Source organism: Leopardus geoffroyi, chromosome B2, assembly GCF_018350155.1.
Source record: "Leopardus geoffroyi isolate Oge1 chromosome B2, O.geoffroyi_Oge1_pat1.0, whole genome shotgun sequence".
Taxonomy (NCBI): domain Eukaryota; kingdom Metazoa; phylum Chordata; class Mammalia; order Carnivora; family Felidae; genus Leopardus; species Leopardus geoffroyi.
In genome coordinates, this window is record NC_059332.1 from 132,561,287 (window position 1) to 132,582,107 (window position 20,821).

At 40.6% G+C, this 20,821-nt stretch overlaps 1 long non-coding RNA gene across 2 annotated transcripts in view; it reads right to left on the reverse strand.

Moving 5' to 3' along the window:
• Positions 1-7,142: 7,142 nt before the first annotated feature.
• The window catches only part of LOC123609135, a 127,558-nt gene continuing 113,879 nt past the window's right edge, over positions 7,143-20,821 (reverse strand). The window contains exons 2-5 of one of the 2 annotated variants that reach the window (XR_006717627.1): positions 14,830-15,008; positions 11,444-11,513; positions 9,062-9,266; positions 7,143-7,682 (exon numbers count right to left, since the gene is read on the reverse strand). This is a non-coding gene — a long non-coding RNA (uncharacterized LOC123609135). Of the gene's footprint in view, positions 7,683-9,061; positions 9,267-11,443; positions 11,517-14,829; positions 15,009-20,821 lie in introns of both variants that reach the window. The other variant, XR_006717626.1, reaches the window with a different exon arrangement.

Here is a 20,821-nt window from a genome sequence, read left to right on the forward strand (position 1 = left end):
TCTGGGGCCCAAGTGACCCACTTCCCCTAAGGGGATACGGGCTCTCAGGACTCTTCATCCTTCCCGTGAAACCCCGGAAACGGCTCAGTAGTTCTTCTGGTTGACTTGCTGCTGTGCACAGCGGTCAGCTGCCTGGGAACTGGGTGACGCTAGCTCAGTGCTCCTGCTTGTTTTCCTCCAAAAGGGGCTGTCCTGATTTTTACATTTTTTAAGTAAAAAATAATAGCAGTTGTTATAAGCACCCTTCCCTGAGCAGCCCCTATATGCCTTCGCTGAGCTACGCGCCTGATTGTGCATCGTGGATCTTTTTCTGCTCTGCGTTCTCTCCCCCATCCTGCAGCGAGGGGTCCTACCAGCCCTTGTAGCTGCGTGAATACAGCTCGTTCTAAAGGAGAGAGAGAGGGAGGGAGGAAAACAACCGCTTCCTGAATTTACTGGGCTTAGCAGACAGCTTGAGTTTAGAGAACGGACAGGGAACTGAGTATTGTTTGATTTTCTTCTTTTGAAATCAGTTGCATCTTGCGGCTGTTTCACTGTTTAATGGTTTGTGTGTGTGCGTTTCGCTTTCTTTTGTTTTCAGTTTCCCTCAACTGTGTTGGCGATCTCTTCTGATACCGTATTCTAAAGAAGATACTGGCTAAAGGAGAGGAAAGGTGCTATGCAGTTCTTTCGGGTAGGGTAATAGGGCTTTTTGGTTGTTTTACCCCTTTCCTTACTTAATTATCTATAAGGAAAATCATGAAAATATTTTTAAAGAAAAATAAGGAAGAGGGCAAAACCCATTTTATGACATTGAAGACATGTCATGTGTGGAAAATTTGGAAAGTATAGATCTGGAAAATAAGCAAAGATAAAATTCACCCATAATCTCTCGACCTAGAGATAATTGTTATTTAATTTAGTATATGAATTGCAGGCCTTCTGTTCTAACATTATAAATGCTATGCTACAAAGTGTATACGTACTGGTTTAAATTCTGTTGTTTTCCTTCTTTACTATATTGTGATAATTTTTTAATACCTGCATAGTATTCCTTATCATATGTCGTATAAATGTAGCATAATATATTCAGCTGGTACCATAAGATTGGACATTAAAGATAATTCCATTTTTTTTTTTACAATGGTAAACATCGTTGGGGTAATAGTCTTTGTATACATATGTATTTCCTTAGGAAAATTCCTAGCAGAGAAATTAAAGATCAACAGACATTTTAAGATACTCAGTGTGTGTTTGCAAAGGTCCTTCCAGACACATGATGCCAATTTGTCTTTTCACCAGTTCTAAGCAAACACTGATACAGTTCCTTTTTGTATGCTCTGCCAACTTTGTAAGTTAAAAGGGGTATTTTGTTGTTGTTCTAATTTGTATTCCTCTGTCGTTTTCTTTTGAATTTCTGACATTTTCTGTAAGGACCTTTCTAATGGGCAAAGATTCTGATGTAAGCAATGAAAGATAAGAATGTGTAGCAGCGGAAGAAACAGGGCCATGCGGTGGGAGGCTCTGGCATTTAAGACATCTGAGACGATAAAACAATGCCTCTTGCATAGACTGATGCTTTTATAGAGACTCGGGATCTTTACTGGGAAATATTCACAGCCAAGAAAATCAGAGAGGGACTGGGCATGGGGATCCAGGTTGGAACAATGCTTAATTTGGTTACTCAGGTTTTTTTTTTTTTAATGTTTATTTATTTTTGAGATAGAGAAAGAGCGGGAGAGGGGCAGAGGGAGAGAGAGAGAGAATCCCAAGCAGGCTCCACACTGTCAGCGCAGAGCCCAACACAGGGCTCGAACTCACAACTGTGAGATCATGACCTAAGCCAAAATCAAGAGTCAGATGCTTAACAGACTGAGCCACCCAGGTGCCCCCCCCCCCCCCCCCCCCCGGTTACTCGGTTTTAGTAACTAAAAGACCCACCATGGCCAGAAAGACTCACACAAGAATTCTGGTGATTTTTTTCCCCCAAGATGGCCTAACAAGGTGAGATTGTTTGCATAGGGGAAAGAGATGACCTTTCGGAAGTCTTTCTTCACCCAGGGACTCAAACTCCATACTGGTTTGTACACACAGGTGTGCACATCTGTCCTCTCTCAGGGCGCAAGTGTGCATAGTTGGGAGTTCATGTCTTTGCAGATAGCATCCCTTCTTATTTTAACTGAGTGTAAAAGAGACAGGAGCCTGTGCTAGGAAAGAGAGAGACAAGTGAGAGATAGCTTTGCTCTGGGGAAGGCAAGTCAGTGTACCCAGCCATCAATTTACTGACAAACAACTTGCCAAATGCTCAATTTGCAAAACTTTGGGGACCCTTAAGTTTGTTTTATCTTAACCTGTGCTTTCTCTTGTCCCCTCTCAGAGGCTTTCCCAGGTTGTTTTCTTAGAGAGGCAGGGTCAAGCTCGGAGCCACGGTCTAGGAGAGGCAGAGGTAGGGGAAGGAACTAAACGAAAATTTACAAACAAAGCTCTCGGTGAGTCGGGATATTGGTCATTCATGAAGTTAATTTTAGTAAGTTAGCTTTCAACAAATTGGCCCAGAGCCCTGTTTTGGCACCTTCTTCTAGAAATACCCCCTTTTCAGTCCTTCCTCATCCACCTAGACCTTGAGATGGAGCGATTCACAGTTATGACCCCAACACTCATTACTTACTTTGGGACATAAAACTTTAACTGTTAGCTGGCTAACATAAGCCATAAAGCTGGCTTATGTGGAACCTTAGGGGACCTTTAATAATGTCAAATAATACATCCAAAACCCATGAGATGGTGATGACTTGAAAATAACTTCTGTGACCTACTCCAGTCTGCCCTCCAGCTCCATCTGTGGTCACAGGGCCTTCGAGAGCCCCAGTGTTGGACAAGAGAGGCCCCTGTTCCGCCCGATGCATGCCCTTTCCTGCAGCCTCTTTATCCTCCGATCGCTGCCCACTGAACAAAAACTAAAACGAAGTAACAATCCCTGTTGCTGCCACTTGCCTCTGCCCCTGGGGTGAGGTCCTCGGTGTTTGACCCACCTCTGAACAGAGGCCACTGAGAGCTTGGAGACTGGCAAGGAATGCGGGTCCCTCATGATGATCTGGCCTGTAGAAAGAGAGGGGTGAGCAAACATTTTGCACTGAGGTTAACTTTTCTGCCACTTTTCTGACAAATGTGCCTAAATGTACATCTCCTTCTCAGCCTGATTACATTTTTCAAAGCCCTCTTCTGTGATTGTAACCTTGGTAGATGCCAGCCTCTATGCAGGATTTAGGTGATGGGGATGGTGGACAGGGTGAGCCCGAGATAAAAGCTGTCCCACCACACACAGGGTCATAGCAGATGTCGGGTAAGCTCACATTTGCAGCAGAGCATTCTCTGAATGGGAAATGCAACTTTTGTTATAGTTCGAGTCTACAGGTGGATAAAAATGTGTTGATAAAACTTACGATACAAGCTGTTACGCGCTATGGTAAGGTTCCAGAACGGTCATAAACTTGATAGGGCACCAAGGATGCTGGCAGAGGTCACACAAAGAAGCAAAATTGTGAGTTAGGTGCTGAAATGATTAAGGAAGATGGGAGAGTGAACTGAAAGGCAATGTCAAGGGCACGTTGACGTAGGGCCTGAAATGTAAAAGAGGAGATATAATTGAGTAATGGATGTGTTGGAAATCTAGCAGGTGACTGTTGGAAGTCAACCCTTTAGAACTCTAGAGCTCAAGATAATTTATCTGCAGGGACAAATCAGATTTGCTCTCCATCAAGCATGGAAACATTAAATATGTAGCCTTTTAAAGACTCTTATTGTTGTATTCATAGATATAGGTAGATATATGTGAATTAAGGCAGATCATAACATATCTGTGTTATTCTTTTTTAAAAATCCTCATTCTACCCAGAAGAAGGAACAGCTTCACACTTTACAAAAGGCAGTGTCACCTCTGATCTAGGAACCATTTTATTTCAAACACAACTTATTGTTACAATTTTGTCTATTGCTTGGTTCAGAAAAGGCCTTTCCATATCTCACTCACCACAGAGCAATCCAATTTTCTTGTAATATCCATCTGGTGTTTATAACCATCTCTTGAAAAGCAGGGGCTATTAGAATTATATCATAAATATCCCATATAAAATGGAGCCGAGATCCATGTCACTGACAATCAGAGGAAAAAGTGGCAACGAGGAGAAGCTAATAGTATCACAGGGGCAGAATGGACTCCCTTATGGATCTCTCTGGAAGGCTGGCACTATATCCTTCCTGATCTGTCCTTGCAAGGCTAACTCTGAGGTCCTAGATGGCATTCACCTTTGGCCTGAGGCAGCAGGGCCCTGACCCACTGTGTAGACCATGGAGTTAACCACATGACCACATGATGTAGACCATGGAGTTAACTTCTCTCTGTAATCATCAGAATAGCTGGGCCGGTTATACTGTACCATTCCAGAACTCCAACCTCAATTATCACCCCATTTATTTGTTGACACTAGGAATTCTTTTTTTCTTTTTTTTTTAAATAAGTCTTTTCACTTTGGTTAGAAATAAAGCTTTAAGAAACATGGTTGAGAATGGCAACATGTTGCTTTTAGCTCACACTTGGCTCTACAAGGTAGGTATCAGAACTTTGTCTAGGAGCAAGTTTCCATGCAGGAAATAGCTGGTCAGGAATGGTGGGCCATGAGCAGCTCCCAGCAGAGGGGGAGCAGAGGCAGGGGGTCCCAGACCCATCTGGGCACTCAGAACTGGGACCAGGGCCTGGTCTCCTTTATTCTCTATGATCTATTTTCTAGCCCATTGCACTTTCGAAGAATTCAATATATGTATTAAAAGCCAAACTACTACAACTGTAAATATTTAGCATTAATACTTTGAGTTTTCAAGCTTTTAGTTTGTTGAAGGACTGTATCAGTTTGTTTCTTACAATCAAGTGTTTTTCTCTCAAGTCAGGTACTAATGCTGCCCTTGGTGCATGCCGGCCCTCCAGCAAGAGTTATGGGTTATGTGTCGAAACAAGAAGGATCCTCTCATTATAGAATTATGGCATCATCAACTAGGAAGGGAGGTTCAAGGTCACCTTGCGCAGCCTCGAAGCTGATACAGGAATTCTCTTTGTCACATCCTTTACAATACCAGGAGCCCTCAAGCCTCTATCTAGGCATTCACCCCGCCTGGGGCTGTGCAGAACCTAGAGAAAAATCCCATTGTGCTGCCCAGTAGCTCCAATTGTAGGAAAGACTTTTTGTTATTTTGAGTCAAAATACTTCTCTGTAGAACTTTGGTTGATTGGTTCCCCTCCAGCAACCCAGGAAACAGTGCACTGCCTTTGACATCAGTGCCTTTGACTGCAAGCCAGCCACAAAATAGACCACTGGAGTAAGTTTCGGAGTCCCAAATTGGCTCCTTAGCTCTGCGAAAGATCGAATGAATGACCTGTGCTTAAATTCAGTGAGTTTTCCCTTAAGGATTTCATTGTGTTTCCTTCTTGGTGAGTTTCTTTTTTTAAAGATCTGCATCCGTACGTTTCAAGTGGGAATACTTTTTTTTTTTTTTTTTTTTTTTGGCAAATTGAATATTTTAGTTTCAACAGAGATACGGTTTAAGTATGACTTTTTACAATGCAAAACTTCAAACGTACAAAAATCAGTATAATGGGATAATGAGTGCTCCTTTTAGTTGACATCCAGCTGTAAAGATATCAGCTTGAGATTCATCTGATTTCACCTTTACCTTCACCCTCGTTCCCTCCTCCCTGGGTTTGTGTTGAAGCGAATCCCTGATACCATATCAAGTCATCCATAATGATTTAAAGCTTCTCTGAGACATAAGGGCTCTGACTTTGTAACAACCCCAATGCCATTATTCTCTCCCAAATTAAAAACAATTCCTAAGTATCTTAACTCTAAGGGCAGGGTTCATCTTTCTCCAACATGTACTCTCCCCGCCCGTCTCTCTCTGCTTGGATCAGGATGCAAATAAGGACCTGTCACTACAATTAGTTAAGTCTCTTTGACTCTATAGGTGCCCTCTGTCTATTTCATTTTTATTTTTTTCTTACAATTTATTTGTTAAGGAAACTAAGTTATATGTAATTAGTATACAATGGAGAGCTTTATGAATTTGTGATCCTTTGCTGCTTTTTTTTTTTTTTCATTTTCACTAGTGTATCTTTGCAATAATGCCCTAGAAATGGAATTTCTGGATTAAAGGACAAATGTACATGTTTTTTCAATATATTGTCAATTCTTATAGTATTGCAAAATATTGTCCCCATAGGTTTTGTATCACTTTGCCTTCTTGCCTCCAGGAAGGGCCACTAAACTGATGATGTTGGAGACTGCTAAGGCTCTACAATTATGGAATAATTATTTTAATGAGACCTCCTATGTTTCCACAGGTGTTTTCTTTTGTAGGCTAAACTTATTTTGGTCCTCACACACTTGATAAAAGATATCTTCTGTGTCTGCAGCCATTAATAAAACTCTAAACATGAATGGATTAAGAACCTTGACATATGTCAGGAGACTTCTAGGCTGACAGTGGTTGAGCATCGTGAATTTATCCAAGTGCTCATCTCCCATGTCTCCATGCCACTATTATGGATTGTGTCTAGTGGCAAAATTGTAATCCACTGGTTGTCGATGGCTTTCTTCTAAAGGACAATGTAGAGTACGAGTTAGAGCGACCTCTGAACTCAGGCTATTCAGGCTGTGTCTTGTCTCCATCCCTTCATAACCTTGTCTCATCGGATCGGTTATATAAACCTTAGTGCCTTGGTTTCACTGTTTGTGGGGTGAGGATTTTCACAGTACCTGTGCGATGATTATAAAAAAATACATGTAAAGTACTTCAAACAGCACCTGGCAAGTAGTCAATCTTCCCCAAGTGTTTGCTGTTAAATGAAAGCTACTAATCTGATAACGAGGTCCAAATAAATGAAGGTAATTTGGCAATAATTATTCTTTTTGAATGTGTCTTATCCCCTATAAATCACAATTTCTTTCCCAAAGTGCTTTCAAAGTGACTTAGAATTCTCTTCAAGGGTTTTTCCTGGAATTTACACACACTTGTGTGTAGTCCTTGAAGCCCATCTGTAGACTCTGGATATTTTATCAGTTAGGATTAGGTTCAGTTGCATAACACATTCACCATTAATAACATAATCTCTCTCAAAGAGATGTGTTTTATTTTTTCTGAAATAAGAGAATCCAGAGATAGGTCAGTGGCAGACAGTCCGTGGAGCCATGAAGAATCCGTGTCTCAATTGTCACTTTCACTGTTCTCAACTCATAACCTCCCTCTTTCAGACTCTGCCATGACCCAAGATGGCTTCATTACAGGATGACAGTTGCCAGAACAGCAGAGAGAAAAAAGAGCCACTCTTCCTGGCTCAGTGATCTTGGTCAACTCAGAACTCGCATTAACACCTGCTCTTGGATTTCCTTGGCCAGAATATTGTCACCAGCCATTGAAAACATTGCCCCAAATGAAATCAGGTTAGTTACTTGTGTTTAGTTCACTGTAGTCCTGTTAGGAAAGAAGAAAAAGTGACTGACTCTTGGGGTGAGCAACTAGATGTCTCTGCCACGGATGTTTGCATCTTTTGATGCCTCCCTCATTCTCCACGTGTCCTTACGTGTTATCAACAATGACGCTGGGATCTCATCAGTGAGTTATTATAAGAACTTGTGTTAAAGTTTCTCCAAACCCTGGAATCAAGAAGGAAACAGTGGTGACTGTCGCATTACAGTAGATGCTGGAGTTATAAAGATGAATAAAATAGGACCACGCATTAGTCCTTTTTGTTAACAGATCCCATGTGGGTCTCTGCAAATGGATTCTTCTTAGGACACCTGGGTGGCTCAGTTGGTTGAGCGTCCAACTTCAGCTCAGATCATGATCTCATGGTTTGTGGGTTTGAGCCCTGCTTTGGGATCTGTGCTGACAGCTCAGAGCCTGGAGCCTGCTTCAGATTCTCTCTCTCTCTGTCTCTGCCTCTCCCTTGCTTCTGTTCTCTCTCTCTCTCAATAAATAAGTAAATAAAGAAACAAACAAAAAATTTTGAAAATAAAAATAGATTCTTCTTTAGGCACTGACCTTTCCTTTTTAAAAACAAAAAAAATTTGGAGCACCTGGGTGGCTCAGTCAGTTAAGCATCGACTTCGGCTCAGGTCATGATCTGTCCATTCGTGAGTTCAAGCCCCGTGTCCAGCTTTGTGTTAGCTCAGAGCCTGGAGCCTGCTTCGGATTCTGTGTGTGTGTGTGTCTCTCTCTGCCCTTCCCCCACTCACACTCTGTCTCTCTCTCTCCCTCAAAAATAAATAAAACATCAAAAAAAATTTTTTAAACAAAAACATTAAAAAAAATTTTTTTTACATTTATTTATTTTTGACAGACAGAGAGAGACAGAGTACAAGTGGGGGAGGGGCAGAGAAAGAATCCGAAGCAGGCTCCAGGCTCTGAGCTGTCAACACAGACCCCGACGCGGGGCTCGAACCCACGAACCGTGAGATCATGACCTGAGCCGAAGTCAGATGCTCAAGCGACTAAGCCAACCAGGCACGTCTTAAAAACAAAAATTTTAAAGGTTTATTTATTTTTGAGACAGAGAGAGACAGAGCATGAGTGGGGGAGGGCCAGAGAGAGAGGGAGACACAGAATCTGAAACAGGCTCCAGGCTCTGAGCTGTCACCACATGCAGGGCTTGAACTCATGAACCGCATGATCATGACCTGAGCAGAAGTAGGACACTCAACCAACTGAGCCACCCAGGTGCCCCCGGCCCTTCCATTTCTGGCCTACATACCTTCTAAAAGTAAACAGCGAGCCTTTCCTACTGTGCTAGTTCCTTAACTGCCTTATTATCAAGATCTTCCAAGATTGTATCACTACAATATTTTGGAAATCTCATTCCTGTTGAGTTTTCTTTACTATTTAAAACTTCCAGTCATGGAAGTGTTCCTATTTTTTTTCTCTGATCACTTAAAAACCTGTGTATTGTGTTTTCTCTGTATGTCCTCCAAGTTTATGATGAAAACTATGGTGATATAGTTACTTTCTCCCAACATTCTTTATGACTTCACTTCACCACACATTTTTTTACCAGCTTCTCAGACTTCAGTCCATAATGGTAATTTTATTTTTCTTTTCTCTATCTTCTGAAATGTGAGCCTTGTGACAAAATACGTTAAGAACTGCTCAGAAGAACTGCAATCATTAGAATGATTCTTTCTTCCAATATTCAGATGATCAAATTTTAAAATTCAACATTGACGATGACTCAGTTACATTGTCTGCAAACACAGAAAGGGGAAAAACCACCACTGTGTTCATGGGGTAAAAAAAACATCAGGCCAAGTGATCATTATGTGATAATGTATTAATAATAGATGGTATAATGAACCAAAAATGAGCTTGGCAAAACTCCCAGGTACTTTTCATAAAATAATTTCCCTGATCTGCTTTGCCTTGGAAGAGCACAATACATTATCCCACATTTACTTGGGAGTGGAGAGACTGGCACAGATCCAAGGACCAGAGCAGTGACTCTATGCTTGGCTCAAGACCTCTCCACAATCCTTGGCCTTTCCACCATTACAGTGTATGTATTTGTGGGAAGGAGCCTTAGACCCTGGCTGTGCTCCACAAACTGAACTCTCATATCTCTGAGCTCTTTCCAGCAAACATGCACAGGAGCTCCTCCGACAGCCGCAAAAGTTGAGCTTCTGGGAAGAGTCGGTGAGTTTCTGTTTTCCATTTGAAATGATGTAGCATCAAGGCCCATAGCAAACTGTACGAGAACTAGCCATGTATTTCCTGGCTACGTTATTCAGCAATACAGTCCTACATACCAGAGGATAAAGCTGACCTTCAGAGGTCCAAGGTTGGCACCAGGCACGGCGAATATATGGGAGAAACCACATAGTTACACAAGGGAAAGCTGGGGCTTGCTTCTCCAAATCCTGTATTCTACCACATGGCAGGGTTTGGCGCCTACATAGGTTGTACTGGTCATCTCAGTCATGCTAAGGGATTGTAGCCTATGCCCCGCAATCTTCAAATATGAATCTATGGGTTAAATGAAATTACATGGAACAGGCCGTAGAGAGCACAGAACTATGGCTGGAGTTTCATGAGTAATCCGGTCTGGACTTCAGAAACATGAACCTGCAACCCTCCTAGAAGAAATTAAGGCATTGGTGTCACGGGGCATTGCTGACATGTGCCAGAAAAGCTGCTAACAGCCCGTGGCACGAGAAGTGAAGTGGACGCGAAATGGTTGAGAAGTTCAAATCCTTAGCTGGTTTGCAGGATGTTATTGTCTGGCCACACGCATTGTGAATTCCATATTTCAAATCTGTTTCCATGAATGGAGTTTTGAATGGGGTTTCATTCACTTCCACACGCCCATTTAACCCACTGAGTGATTCTAAATTATGGGCAAATATAGTCACCAAAAAGGTAACCATGTAAGGAAGAAGAGAGCGAAGCTATCAGGAACCTCTTCAATTATCTGATTTATACAGCACCTCCGAGAAGTGTTGAGCAGAGGTTTGGTAGAAGAGTGGAGAAAGCCAACTTGCCCATCTGTCTCAGAATCGCAATGGCCAGAGTGCACATAGCTATGAACTGCTGAATTGGAAAAGCCAATTAGCGTGTTAGTAGGTGAGGTTAGAGTAGACGTACATGATCTGGGCCCATAAACTAGCCAAGGAAGAGGCCAATACACCAAATCATCTTTATGGGGTTTAAACTACAGAGTCCAAAAAACAAATGAATGCTTAAACATAGCATATTTGCCAAAATAATCGAGCTTTTATTACATTTCTCTGTGACTTTCTCTTGTATGTCTTTCTCTTCCCACTGACCAACATGGTATTTGTAGAAGTGTATTCTACACAGTTTTCTGTGAACACTCAAACTGAATCTCCCAAAATACATGTCTTCTGTGAAGTCCAGGGAGCACCGTCAGAAAGAAACCTCCTATCTCCTGCGCCACAGGGAGACCCATTTTCCTGCTCATGTTATGAAAGGGCTTTTTCTCTCATTTCTTTCTGCTTGAGGACAGTTGCCTGTAAAAGGCACTGTAGCCTATTGAAAAAGAGTTTGAATTTTCATTTTTTTGTGTGTGGATTTTTAAGAATAACATTATTTATTATTGTTTTGAAGAAGGCAATTGATACAAACAGATGATTTGTTTTAAGTTCCAAAGGGAGCCAGCAGCAAAATTAATAATGGAAATAACTGAATAGGTACAGATGTAATGCTTATCACTGGCATGCAAGTTCAAGGTCAGAAGTAATCTTCTTGTATATTATTTCTATAACTGCACTTAAATCATTTCCAGGTGCTATTTGTTTTGTAGTGAACCTTGAATATGTGTTGTTAAGGTACCCAATGGGGTAAAAAGAAATAAGGCACTCCTTCACAAATTAAGGGGAATAAAAGTACAAGAAATTATTTTGCTCACCTAACTGCGCATTTATTGGTACTTTTTTGTCAGTCAACTGAAGAAACCGGATAAGAACAATTGGCAAAACCTGCTAAGATAAAACATTAAGTACATTATTTTTTCATTCAAAATTAGGGTCTCATTAAATAATTATGATAGAAGCTTCTCCCCGGAAATTCACAAAGTTTCTTTTTTTAGTTTTTCCAAAGTATTCTTCCTATGTCTGTCTTTTTCACCATAGCATCCACCAATACATTTGAGGTGCATGAGCTCTTTAAAATATTGAATTGGAGAATTTGAGAACAAAAATTACCTGGGGCGCCTGCATCCAACTTCAGTTCAGGTCATGATCTTACGGTTCGTGGGTTTGATCCCTGCGTTGGGCTCTGTGCTGACAGCTCAGAACCTGGAGCCTGCTTCGGATTCTGTGTCTCCCTCTCTCTCTGCCCCTGCCCCGCTCATGCTCTGTCTCTCTCTCTCTCTCTCTCAAAAATAAATAAGACATTAAAAAAAAATTATCTACAGATTACTAGAGCTGATGATATTCTTGTGTAGCCTGCATGAGTCACTTTTTTCAGTTTATAGATCACATCACTTTTTATTTTCTACTCCCTCCCAGTTAATTTTTGAATTCCCACAATTTTTTTATTAGAAAAAACATCCAGCATCACTTTATTCAGGTTCCCTCTTACCAACTTAACTGAGAATAGTACAGGCTTACTCATTCCAGAGTGTTCCCTCTATACGAGAAGGACAGGTGGTGGGTCAGTGAGAGAGAAAAATATAGAGTCTGGTCAATGCACAAGCAATAGTGACACCAGGGTCTACTGCTGAAGCCTGGATCTATATAATCTGAACCTGTTCTTCCTAACACTCGAAGTTATTGTGCCAACGTTACCAGTACAATTTATCCCATCTCTTTTCATGAGTTTCTTCTTAGGGCACTTGGTGTTCCTTCTTGCCTACAGGTCTTTCGTTGTCCAGGATACAAGTTACTCTAACTTCAAATGTCAAAGTTCAGTCCTCAGCCCTTTGCTTCTCTAAAGTCCCAGGGATTCTTAGGCAAACTTATGGGTCTCCTCTTTTGGATTTAGGGAGGGCAGACTTCTTCAAGTGGTTGGAGGTCCTGGTCTGGTCTTCCCTTGGGACAGTAAAGGTCTCTCCAACCTACCTAGGCATCACTAAGAGGGGCTTCAGGTCACCCTGGGCAGAACCAAGGATATCTGCCCTAAGGTACCTCAACACAAAGAGGTCAGTGTGTTTATAAAAGGATTCTACCCTGCTCAACACCTAGTAACATGTGGCATTCCTTTGCTTTGCACAGATTCTAAAAGTCAAGGATAGACACATTCCCGGGTCGTATCTTTGCTCCAGCCTGTTCATTTTTGTGACCTTGGGCAAATCACTAAATTTCTCTGTAGAACAGACCAGGAATTTTCACCCTTCTCTGTTCAATAGCACAGAAGCTTAAAAGCTTTTTTAAACCTCAGGATTTTTTTTCACCTGAAATCTTATAAATATGAATTTTTACCATAGTATTCTCAGGTGTTACTGAACCTAACTTTATTTTCTGCAACCAATTTTAACGTATGACTCTGAACCCCCAATTTTTCTTACATAGGAAATGATTTAACCAATCCCATTTAAATCTAATACGATTTGGTGATTTTCTCAGTCACTCTGAGTTGAAAATTCAGACATATTCAAGACCACTTACCTTTTTCTACTTCCTCATCTGGGGAGGGACATGATAAAATTGAACATGGTGAAATTGAAGACAGTGTTTCCAAAAGGAGGCAGGACACTTTACAATTTCACATTGGTGTCCCAGCTCTGGTAAATGCCCCAGGAGTATCTTCTCCTCTGGACACACACAGCAATACTAAGCTCACCCTCTTCTGCTCCTTAATCCATTATTCTTTTCCCATCTCATCTGTTGCCACTTTTAATACTTATTCTAAAGGACTAAGAAAATAGGTCTTCATTCTCCATCAGCAGTGGTGTGATGGTCAATTTTATGTGTCAATTTGCCTGACCACAAGGTTCTCAGATTTAACATTAGCTTTGGGTGTGTCTGCAAGGGTGTTTCTGGATGAGATGAACATTTGAGTTGGTGGATTTGGTAAATTGAATGCCCTCCACAACTTGGGTGGGCACCTCCAACCTGTTGATGGCCTGAATAGAACAAAAGGCAAAGGAAGGAAGAATTTCCCATCTTTTTTGTTTCTCTCTTTCTCCTTGCTTCAGTGGGGACATCTCATCTCATCTTCTCTGGTCTTTGGATTGGGATTTGTACCATTGGCTTCCTTGGTTCTCAGGCTTTTGAACTTATACTCATATTAACATACACCATTGGCTTTCCTAGATTGCCAGCTTGCAGATGGCAGATATCATGGAACTTCTCAGGCTGCATAATCATCTGAGCCAGTTCTCATAATAAATAAATTTTCACGTATATATTTATTTTATATATAAATATATGAATCTTATATATAAAAATACATAAATCTCTCTCAATAAATACATATATAGATGATATAGATATAGATATAGATATAGATATAGATATAGATATAGATGATATAGATTTGGCATGTTCTGTTTCTTTAGAGAACCCTGACTGATAACAAGTAGATTAAGAGAAAAGAGATCTGGACGTCCTTTACTACACTCTCCATATGACTTTGGCAATTCACTTGACTTCTCTGAACCTTTGCGTCCTCACTAGTAAAATAAAGGAATTGGATGATTTCAAAACTTCTCCCACTTCTAAAATTCTATGAACTATGAATTCCTAATGCTCAAGTGCTTGGACTCTCCCAAATCCTTTAGAACCACTCTTGTAGCTCCTCAAAAATAAGTATCAGCACAACCACAGTCTTTAGCATTTCTACAATTTACATGCAGTTCAACCGGCCCCAAATCGCTGGGCTTGCTGCTGCTTACTTTAATTTGTTACGGTAATCTCTGGACATGAATGTTTTGCCTTCCACTCTAAAATCAACAACATGTAGTATTATAGCCACAGGATGACAACCTGGATGTGAGAATGCATGTGCATTTGAAGTCAGCCAAGCAAGATTTGGATACTCTGAGCTCTGGAAATGACTCTCCAAGTCCCCCTGGCTTAGTCATTTAAACCTTCCGTGCCTCATTCTTACCTCCTGTAAAGTGGGCATAACAATACCTTCACTTCCTACCTAATAGGATTACCTAATAAGTGCTGAACCCCAGAAGCTGAGCAGACCAGACCTATATTCACTCAGTCACCTGCCACCAGATCCCATAGCTATAGGCCACTCCAGACGAGAACGCCCTTTAGTCCTGTTAGAGAAGTGTGATATCGCTGAAGGGTTAAAAATCTCATTCTTATCCCAGTTTACCTTTGCAGCTTAATCCCTTACCTGCCTTCAGACACACTCCGTAGCGCCCATCTGATCAGGTGAGTATGTGTGTGTGTATAGCACATAGTATAAAATGTAGTCATTTTTTACTAGGATAGTAGTCATTTTTAGAATCTTAACACATTTGCTTTTGCCATTTGCTCCTCATTGAATGCCTTTTTCTTCAACGCATAATTATCCTGCAAAATCCAAATTTATTTTTGTTAGAAAAAGTGAACAGTCTGAGCTCCCATGTTTACATAGCTCTGATGGTAGTTTCTACACCTACTTTTATTGTGGTTATTTTTTGCACCTAAATTTTTCTACTATACTTCTGTTCCTGTGGGTCACCAGATTGTGTCTTATACATTTTTATACAGCCCCAAAGCAACTAGCCTACCACACTTCATTTAAAGAACTCAATAAATGCTCAGTATGTAATTGATAAAGAATTAATGAAAACGGCTCCCAGAGCCTAAAAACCATTTCTTAGCTGTGTAGCTTGCTTGATTTTGGCCTGCCATGTGGTTCAGGCAGGGCAGAGCGTATTTCTAGACTTGCCTAAAGTAGCAGTTGTTATGTATCTGATGTCATTAAACCCATAGGCCCAGCTGCCCCAGAGTCCAGTCCATTTCTGAGCATGTCTGTTGGGCTGAAAGTAAAAGTCTTTATAATAGGACTAGACATTTTTATAGCCCCTGGAGAAATAAAAGTGCTTTTTGAAGGTTATTTTTTTTTTTTTCTGAACAAAAGCAGTCTGTGCCTACAACAGCCAGGAAATGTGTAATAATTAGAAAAATACTATGCTGTTCCCTTGAAATAATAATACCGATAAATGACATTTATTGAATTTTTATCATATGCTACAACATCAGATGCATTATCTCATTTAAGCTCATGATAGGCATCATTATTATCTCAGTTTTACAGATAAGGAGACTGTGCTAGAAAAATGTCAAGTCAGTTGCTCAGGCCAGCACAACTGACAAGTGGCAGAATAAACATCTTTGCCATGACTAGAGCTCCCTATCTGGACAGAAACATTTGAAGAATTTCAAAACAAGATGGTTTCCCTATTCCAGAACTCAACCTTTGGTCTCCATGATATCTGAACATGAAAATGGATAGGACTTATCACGATCGCTATACAACCTCTGTTCCGTCAGCTTCGTGCTCTGTTATCTTCTCTCTCTCTTTCTCTTTCTCTCATTTTCTTTGGGGGGAAGAAAAACAGTGAAAATGAACTTGGTTTCCGAGAGTTGTCAGCCATAGACACTAGAGGAGATCTCACAACACTCCGGAAAAACAGGACTCTGTGACTTTGTGCCAGGAATTTTCTGGGCATGACTCAGATATCAGCAGCAGTCAAGATCCAAGCAGCAAGGATGCCTGTTGTCAGCCTCTACTGGTCTGCCAAACGCTTGAGGTACAAAGTCCTTTGTGCCACTTTCCCCCACCAGGACAGGCACTAAACAGCCCATTGGGAAACCCTTTCACCCATCAGGGGAGGCTGAGAGGCAGCTGCTAGTCAAGCCAGGTGCTGGAGAGCAGAGGAAGAGAGGGCCCCCGGGAGGAGGGGCATGTGGGGTTCATAAAACAGAAAGCAAGCCTCTTCTTCCCGAACATGCTGCACTTTTATTAAAAGGAAGCTGGGAATTCCTATCAATGAAAAGGCCACACAGCTGGCACAGAAAACATAACTAGATGTTGAATCTTCCTCAGAAGGAACTCAGTGTGGCTGAGTGACCTATAAACCATCACATCATGAAAAACTACTCCCGTTTTGTTCTACCACCTAACCAACACTAAGGAGCTGAAAGCTGAATGCAGTGTGTGTCTCTTCTCCAAACAGCTCTGGAGGATCCCTTATGTAACTCTCTCTCGCTTGTTTTTTTTTTTTTGTTTTTTGTGTTTTTTTTTTTTTTTTTTTTTTTGTTTTTACCATTACCTGAGCTCCATCTGTTACTTACCCGTAAAAGATGCAGGTTTTTGTGCATTTCATGCATCTTACAGACATTGGCAACACTGCGCATTTTCCTGTTAATGCCACTCAACGGCATTTTTTTTTCCACTCCGGTAACTAGGCAGGTATCTCTTCTAATGACACTGGCAAGGCACACAATACTGAGCTAATTGCAGCATAGAACCCTCCTGCAATCCTGAGAGCCAATGACCTCACACTGAGCTGTACAGGAAACTAGAGGATAGCCTCAGCAAGAGGAGTCAGTCGAGTGTTTTACAAGAGAAGAAACTATAACAAAGAGTGTTTTCCAGATTTTTTTTTCTTTCTATAATCCACTCAGGTCATATTTTATTGGTGCTCATTACCAAGGTAGAGAGTGATAAATGTGGAAACCATAGAAACATTATGGCCAAATCGATGTTGCTTCGAAACCCTAGTGACTCATGCTGTGAAACACTACATATTATCCGTCAAGATGCTTCTTGGACTTTCATCAGGAAGGCCTTTTACATGCTCCTTCTGGGTTCAAGTTCAGCCACACACTCACTAGGAGAGTGGGTGTGCATCTGAGGTCAAAGACGTTGCAAGTCAACAGGAGTTTTCCAGAACTGACAAAAACATGCTACAAATTATGACATCATCCTTGCTCAATTTCATTCAGCATAATACCTTGAGTTATAAGGAATATTTAAATATTCCTAAGTATTTAAGACACTTACAGTACTTGCCCCCGCCTTCTCTTAAACGGAATTATTTGTCCCTGTTCTTCACATAAGTACTTTCATAAGTACTCTGTTCTTCCTTAAGTACTTCAGATAAGTACTTGCATTATCAATGTAAACATAGCCATGCATGTGTTAGGTTTCAATATTCTACATCTGATAAAAATAAATAAACCACGGTAAGATATTAAATTTTGTGCGTTTCCCAAACTTATGAACACATAAAGCCACGCCCCCTTTCAAAGAGTGCCATGAGAATAAGTTAAAGATTCTTCTTTTATACATAATCCTGAAAGTTATATACAATCCTGAAAGTTAAATCTATTTCTTAACTAATATATGAGATCAAAATATAACATTATATAAACACAAACTTTTGGGTAGCTGAAATATAAATGATAGTTTTAAATTTGGGGTTACTATTTTTTTTATTTTTTGGTTATAAAATTTTTTTTAATGTGTATTTATTTTTGAGAGAGAGAAACAGAGCTGGAGTGGGGGAGGGGCAGAGAGAGAGGAGACACAGAATCCAAAGCAGGCTTCAGGCTCTGAGCTGTCGGCACAGAGCCGGCCACGGGGCCCAAATTCACCAACCACGAGATCATGACCTGAGCTGAAGTCAGCTGCTCAACTGCCTGAGCCACCCACGCGCCCCTGGGTTACTATTTTTGTCAGAATCGATGATGCAAAGTGTCTGCAATGAAAGTGAATAAGGTTAAGAATTTTCAAAATAAGCATCAAATATTTATTGGCTGTGTGCAAGGTACTTATTTAGGTGAAGCTATCTCTCTGGGTTGGACCGGAAAGCTAGGAGAGTCTTGGCTAGTGCCCATGCCTGTTGCAGATTTCCATCCTGTCTCATCATCCCCTCTTCTAAGATGGCCCAATCTTCCATGACCATGACAAATCAAAAATCAGAAGACTGACTCTTCTATGTATGGTAGCTTAGAAATGTGGCCCAAGTTTGAATCATCACTTAAAACAAGAGGACATAAACATAGCTAAACTGGGATAATTTTTTTTTTTTTGCTTTTTGCATTTTAATAACACCTGTCTTTTAAAAATAGTTGCAAAAGGAATACATGTTCTGTGCAGATAACTGAAGAAGTAGAAAAATCACAGGAAAGTTCTAGTTACCTGTAACCCAGCACGGATATATAATCCTTTACTTTTGACTGCTGGGCTTTTTTTTTTTTTCATTTCTTTAAATACTGTTTTGTAAAAATAGTGTCATACTCTTAACATCTTGCATTTTATTTGTTGGTTCTACATTGTGAATATTTTGTCTTAACAGTAAGCATTTTCTGTTAATACTTTCAATAACTAAATAGAACTCTGCAATAAATATACAGCAGAGTTGATATAAGCCCTTACAGAACTTTTAGACTTCTTTAAATTAACCCTTTTATGAATTATGCTGACTGAATATGTTTAATTTTGACTCCATTTTTAACTATTTACTTAGAATAGATCCCTAAAACCAGACGGTCAACGTGTATAGACATTTTAAAGGCCTCAGGAATCTATTTTCAAATTGCCTTCTAAAATTTTATTTCAATTTACTTACTCCTCAACCATGTGTGAAAGCGACCACTGTCCCACACCCTAACCAATCCTGGGAATTATGAGTACCTTTTCTCCCTACCCATGTGACCCATGAAAAGTGGTGTCATCATTTGTTTCAGTTTGCATTTCTATAATGACTGTTGACATTTTTTTCATGTTTGATGTTTTTTAAAAATATAACTTGTGTGAATTGCCTGCTCATGCCTTTCGCTTTAAGATACGTAGATAGCTGTCTTTTCCTTCTCCGTTGGTAAGAACTTTTCTACCTTGCTGAACACACTCTGAAACATTGGCCCCCCACGCCGCCCCATTTCTCACTTGCCCTTTAATTCTTTTAGTCTTGTGCTATTGAAGTACAGAAACCTTCATGATAGCTCATCAAATCTCATTTGTTTTCCGTTATAATATCCACGTTCTGTTCTCTTATTCCAAAGAGCTTCCAGAGCCCAAGATACTTGTTCATATTTTCTGGTGGTTCTTTTACAGTTTTATCTGCATGTAGTTTTTAAACCCATTTTAAATGTAGGGGGTGCCTGGCTGGCTCAGTCAGAAAAGCATGCAACTCTTGATCTCAGGGCTGTGAGTTTGAACCCCACGGGTGTAGAGATTCCTTAAAAATAACATTTTAAATCCATTAAGAAAAAAATTTTTAATGCTTATTTATTTTTGGGAGGGAGACAGAGTGCAAACGAGGGAGGGAGAGAGAGAGGGAGACAGAATCCAAAGCAGCTCCAGGCTCTGGGCTGTCAGCGCAGAGGCCGACGTGGGGCTTGAACCCCAAGCCGTGAAATCATGACCTGAGCCAAAGTCCGACGCTCAACCCACTGAGCCACCCAGGTATCCCCACATCTTAAATCCATTTTAAATGTATTTCGGTATATGGTAAAACACAGTGCTTGCTATCATATTTTGTAACATAGAAATTGCACATAGACAATGACTATTTTATGGCACTCTGGGGCAAACAAATGAGAATTGATTAGCCATAGAATTGATTAGCCACCCTTGTCTCTGAGAGGATGGCATCCCAGCTCATCTGTAATCCCATTCCTGGCATACCGCTGGCACTTCTGGTATAAGATAAGTAAATATATGACTTTTTGCAAAATAATCAATCCTTATTATTGCATAACTCATTCTTTTCTCCACTCATTTGAAATATCGTTTTCGTTACATGCTAAAAACGTGTAATCATGGGTCTTTTTCTGGTGTTTCTACTCTGTTTCATTGATCTGTGTGCCTAACCTGACATGGAGACTACCCACTTTACATTTCATAGCTTGATAATATGTTGATATCTTTGGCAATGCAAGTTTCATCTTAAGACTTTCTTTTAAAAATAGTGAGCCTTGGGGCACCTGGGTGGCTCAGTCGGTTAAGCGTCCAACTTTGGCCCAGGTCATGATCTCACGGTCCTTGGGTTTGAGCCCCACGTCGGGCTCTGTGCTGACAGCTCAGAGCCTGGAGCCTGCTTCAAATTCTGTGTCTTCCTCTCTCTCTGCCCCTCCCCAGCTCATGCTCGCACTCTGTCTCTGTCAAAAATAAATAAACAAAATAATAAAAAAAAAAAAAAATGGCGAGTCTCAGCTATTTGTCCTTCCAAACGAACTTTAGAATGTTTCTCAAAAATCCAAATGTTTGAGGGGGATTGAATTAAATATAAATATCATTTTGGAAAGCATTGATATCACACAATATTTTGTTTTTCCATTTGGAAAGCATTTATTCAAATCATCTGTGTGACTCTCACTGAAGTTTAGTG